The sequence below is a fragment of the Schistocerca serialis genome, chromosome 3 (assembly GCF_023864345.2).
Source record: "Schistocerca serialis cubense isolate TAMUIC-IGC-003099 chromosome 3, iqSchSeri2.2, whole genome shotgun sequence".
Lineage (NCBI taxonomy): Eukaryota > Metazoa > Arthropoda > Insecta > Orthoptera > Acrididae > Schistocerca > Schistocerca serialis.
Window position 1 is genome coordinate 137,347,234 of NC_064640.1, and position 6,202 is coordinate 137,353,435.

Genomic DNA, 6,202 nt, shown 5'->3' on the forward strand with positions numbered 1-6,202 from the left:
TCACAGATAGCAGAGGGCTTTGAAGAAAATAATTTATTTCATTTACGAGATGCAACAAGAGAGCACGCGAACTTGGCAATAATCGACATTCGGACTGGGACAGACGTGGTAGGTCTTTGTCGCCGCGAGGCGAAAACTTTGACTATAAACACTTTTTGACTGTTCGGAAATTTAAGATCTTTCGCAATTCTAAGAATGACATACATCCATGTGCATGGTTAGATCAATTTACGTACGCACTTCCACGAAACTGGCCACTAAGTCACAAACTGAAAATTATGTGCGGCTATTAATGTCCTCAGGGGATTCGCTACTCTAAGTGAATATGTGCTGTAGCGTGCATAGGGCCCCGAGCTGTAGTGGTGCTATTTCCCTTTTAGTTTTCTGCACCGCTGCCTACTCTTTTACTATTCTTTGCATCTGTCAAACCAACTCTTCGACTATCAATCTATCTAGAGAGTAAGTAAACATTAACCGGATATGACTATTTTACCCAAAAGTGATTTCGGAAATTACCATTTGGACTTACTGTATCTTCTGCAGCATTCATTCGTAGTTTAAACGAAATTTTACCTGTTTATCTTCGTGACAATATTACTTCATATGTTGATGACATTCTTATTGCTAAACGTTCATGGAGTGAGCATAACAAAATTTTGGATTCATTATTACGTATTTTTGCAAGAGTTGGCATTACAGTGAACTTGGAAAAATCTGAATTTGGTCGTTCTCGGGTGAAATTTCTTCGTCATATTATTTCTACAGAAGGTATTCTTCCCGATCCAGAGAAACTAGACGCTATTCGTAATTATGCTGTTCCTACCACAAAACGTGATGTTCGTAGTTTCCTTGGTGTCTGTAATTTTCTTAGACGCTTTGTTAGATTGGACAATTTGGCCACACCTCGTTTTTGCGAACTATTTGGAAAGTTCTTTTTAAACGAAAATCGGTCGACAACTCTGTTTGGTTAGTTTGTATTCCTGATGAGTGGGTCAATAAATTGATTTGGTACACACATTTCAGTTATGCACACTTTGGTCCCAGAAAATGCTTTCATAAATTACGAGAAAATTGCTACTTCAGTAATATGGAAAAACGTATTCGATCTGTTCTTGCCAAATGCAAATTATGTCAAAAGGCTAAGCCGCCAACTATTTCTCACAGAGCTCCGTTGTTTCCTATCATTCCAGCGAAATTAAAGGAGATGGCTGCAGTCGATTTGTTCGGTCCAGTGGTTCGTTCTACTAATGGTTTTGCGTACATTTTAGTAGCAGTGGAATTGACATCAAAATATGTGTGTTTTACACCTTTACGCAAAGCAACAGCTCGTTCAGTATCTAATGCTTTCATTAACCATTTTCTTAAAGAAGTGGGTCATGTTGATAAGGTTATATCAGATAATGGATCACAGTTTCGCTCTAAAATTTGGCTTCGTACTCTACGGCGTCGTAAGATTAAACCAATCTTCATTTCACTTTTTCACCCTCAATCTAACGCTTCAGAGAGATGGATGAAGGAAATCAATAAATTTTGTCGTCTTTATTGTCATCAGGATCACAGAACTTGGGATCAGTATCTTCATATTTTTCAAAACATTCTGAATGAACTTCCTAATGACTCAACTTCTTTACCGCCTATACTGATATTAAAAAACAAAGCACCGACAAATCGCATTTCTGAAATCGTTCCTTTTCCGCCTTCACGGAAACTGCGGCATTCTGAAGTTGTCAACCTGGCTCTACGAAATATTGCATCTGCGGCTGCTAGAAGAGAGAAATCAGCTAAGCGTCCTGGTCGTTTAAAAACTTTTTCAGTTGGCCAAAAGGTGTTAATTAAGTCTCATCGTTTGTCTCACAAAGGAAAGGGCTTGTGTCGCAAATTTTTTCTGCTTTATAACGGTCCATATAGAATTCGCAAAATTATTCATGATAACACTGTCGAAGTAGAAACTCTTAAATCTCGACGCACTAAGGGAGTACATCATATATCTAACGTTAAAATTTTTGTGGAATGACATACTTTCGAGAAACCAACAGTTATACGTAAACTTACGGAGAGTACAAGGATACCGCGCTGTGTTTTTGCGGCGGCACATACTCAAAGCAACAGTCAAGTCTGCGCGCCGCACAAGGCAGTCGTTGACCGCAAACAATCACTTCCCATGTCACGCGCCTACAGCTGATCGAGCGCTCAGTGCGAATGCACTGACAGCCGTAAACAAATACACAGTCTAATTTCTCCGATTAAATTCAGTATAAAGCTATAATGACTTGATGAATTATGTTATTAACGTTCAGTATTTTTCGGGATACGGTTCTATAAAATATTTAAGAACTTCAGGTAAATTCTGTGCGTGTCCGACGTTAAGACGACTTGCTATCGAGAAAATTTCAGGAAGAATGTAATTTCGAAGAAGAAACTAATATACTAAAAAGGTAACTATTAATTGAGTTTATTTTTCAGGTAACATATTTCCACTTAGGTACGTACTTTAGACGTAATTTGCTGCTCACGATTACGTGATTCAGACTTTGTGCTAAATTTCATGTTCTATGAATTTACGTGTGAAGCGACGTGCTTGCGCACATTAACTGATTTTGACAATGATTGATTAATGAACAGGGTTGTTAATTATGTATATTATGCATCGCTTGGCTGCTATGCTTTTTCACTGATGTCACATTATTTTTTTTATGTGCCTGCTGTGCTTATTTATTTAAATTATAATTGTCACCTGATTAATTGTGCTGACTATGGTTATGTGTGTAAGTTATACTTTGTGATTTATCTGTTTGCGCCTTCATGTTTACTTATTAAGATTACATATGAACATTTATTTGCTTATGCTGATATGATGCTAATGACCTGTTTATTATGTAAGATATATATTTGCTGCTTTGCTTGTGGATTGCATATTTACACATTTCTGTTTTGTTGTCATAACTACTCTTTAATTTGATATATAGAAATGCTGATGTACTGTGTACGAACATAGAGTGTAGGTCACACTATTGTATTAATTATAGATTGTTCGCTTGGCAGAGCCTCGTTGTAAGAATTGTGCTGCATCCACTTGTTGACATTCTGTTCTCCACTGGTATATTTACTCGCTATTGCATGTTTTGCTTACGCTCAGTGCCTTATATTTTTAAGATAAGAAAATGAACTGCTATAATTCGACGAACGACATTAGTACAAGAAACTTCATAGAAGTCACATGAGCTGAGGTTTTATGGAAGCTGTATAAATTCATGCTAATAGGAAGGATGCTAACGACATGACATACCAACACTAGGTTTAGACCATTGACAGTTATTACACTGCATTCTTCGTGAGCAATTGAAATAGTAAGTGACACTTGACACAAGAAATACCCGACATGTTTGCTTCTGTTTTGCCATGATTCTTGAAGTGGTGTACACACTGTGAAATATTACTATCATTCACACTCCGAACTCGTACTTACTTACTGAAAGTGATTCAAACTAAAGGCTGTTAGAGGTCATGTATGCATTTCTTTTGTTTAATGATGGACAAGGTAACCAAAATGTATTTTATAATTCATAATGAGTAGAAGATTTGGCTCAGGTGGACTACACAGAGGTTGTGTGTGGACATTGTGTCTACGGATTGTATGGGATGATGAAGTTTGCATTAGGATTTTATCTGTACTTGTTCGAGGAGACTGACTAGAGGAAAGAGTTGTTATGGAAGTGAAATGATATTGGCGATAAGGTTTATATGTATCGACGTATTGAAGAGGTATTATTGAGGTATTGAGATTATGTGAAGTTGTTGATCATTGGAGTTTTGGTGGACAAGAGGTAAGGTAAATGATATTGATGATAAGGTTTATATGTATCGACGTAAGAGGTATTATTGAAGTATTAAGATTATGTGATGCTAATGATTATTGGAGTTTTGGTGGATAAGAGGTAAAGTAAGTGAGGAGCATATTTTTTTTGTTGCTTTTATGGAACAAGGAGGATGAAGATAGCAGACTAGAACACTCAAGTAGAAGGAAGATTGTCTACACACACACTTTGTTAAATCACTAAGCAGTATATACTTTTTTGGAGAGAGGAAGTAATTGCATATCTTGGCACACTGACAGTTGTTCAGCAACTGTACATTTTGATTTGACTTGGCAAACATTGGTCTTGACATAATGACTATGACGTTGACTAACTATTATTGACTGTTATACACTATGCCACTACTACTTGATACACATGATGAACATCAAATTTTGACAGAATTGCATTTACACAGTTAACACTATTTAATTACACAGTAGTACTTAATGTGGATGAAAGATGAGTGAGTGTGTTTTGTGTGTTTTCCCTTCCTAATCCCAGAAAAGTGGTACCGACTTACCTCCTAAATATTATTTTACTTGTTTGTTGTGGCTTGCACTGACACCCATAAATATTATAGGTTTACTGATATTTGTGTATTTGTAATAGTTAATATGACAATTATCTGATATGATTTGTGTGTTTGTTATAAATTGTATGTTTAGTGTAAGAGGATTGATAATAATTTTGTAAAAGCAATTGTGTGTGCATTCAAACTGTTGTTCTTACCTGCACTTGTTCAACATAATGGGTGCCACTTACAAACGTTTAATTTCTGCTGATGAGTTGTGTGATTAGTGATAGTGAATATTATGGACTGTTACTTGCACTTTTTCTACATGATTGGTGCCACTAGGACATGTTTAATTTCTGTCGATAAACTCTGATGAACAGTGTAATTAGTGATAGTGAATATTATGGACTGTTACGTGCACCTGTTCAACATTACTGGGTGCCACAGATGGAACTGCTTCTACTGAAATAATGTCACTTGTTGGTGTCTGCACCTGTTCAACATTGCTGGGTGCCACTAATGGAACTGCTTCTACAGAAATGATGTCACTTGTTGGTGTCTGCACCTGTTCAACATTACTGGATGCCACTGATGGAACTGCTTCTACTGAGATAATGTCACTTGTTGGTGTCTGCACCTGTTCAACATTGCTGGGTGCCACTAATGGAACTGCTTCTACTGAAATGATGTCACTTGTTGGTGTCTGCGCCTGTTCAACATTGCTGGGTGCCACTAATGGAACTGCTTCTACTGAAATGATGTCACTTGTTGGTGTCTGCACCTGTTCAACATTACTGGGTGCCACAGATGGAACTGCTTCTACTGAAATAATGTCACTTGTTGGTGTCTGCACCTACTCAACATTGCTGGGTGCCACTAATGGAACTGCTTCTACTGAAATGATGTCACCTGTTGGTGTCTGCACCTGTTCAACATTACTGGGTGCCACAGATGGAACTGCTTCTACTGAAATGTTGTCGCTTGTTGCTGTCTACACCTGTTCAACAATGCTGGGTGCCACTGGTGGAACTGCTTCTACTGAAATGAAGTCACTTATTGGTGTCTGCACCTACTTAACATTACTGGGTGCCACTGATGGACTGCTTCTACTGGAATGATGTCACTTGTTGGTGTCTGCACCTGTTCAACATTACTGGGTGCCACTGATGGAACTGCTTCTACTGAAATAATGTCACTTGTTGGTGTCTGCACCTGTTCAACAATGCTGGGTGCCACTGATGGACTGCTTCTACTGAAAAGATGTCACCTGTTGGTGTCTGCACCTGTTCAACATTGCTGGGTGTCACTAATGGAACTGCTTCTACTGACATAATGTCACTTGTTGGTGTCTGCACCTGTTCAACATTGCTGGGTGCCACTGTTGGAACTGTTTCTACCGAAATGATGTTACTTCTTGCTGTTTGCACCTGTTGACCATTGCTGGGTGCTACTGCTGGAACTATCATCTACTTTTTTTTTTAATCATTGAAAGTATTTTATGTGAACATTTGTATAAACTGATTTTTTGTGTATTGTGTAAACTATTATGTAAAGTAGCATGAATGAAAGAATTTGTATTGCTTACTGTATTTTATATATTAGGTTATTGAAAGGTCAGTGCAAAGCCAAAATTTTATCTAATTATGTGATATTTACGTATTAATACTATCTTTTATTTTTGTCTGTATTTTTGTGGACGAATTTGGTGGTATTTTCACCACCAATGCTGGCAAAAATACCATCAAATTCTGGCCGTGGAGGAAGGGCATATGAAAGGTGGCTACACTGAGCCACAGCGCCAGAGATTGCGCCAGAGAGTTTTATTCGGCCG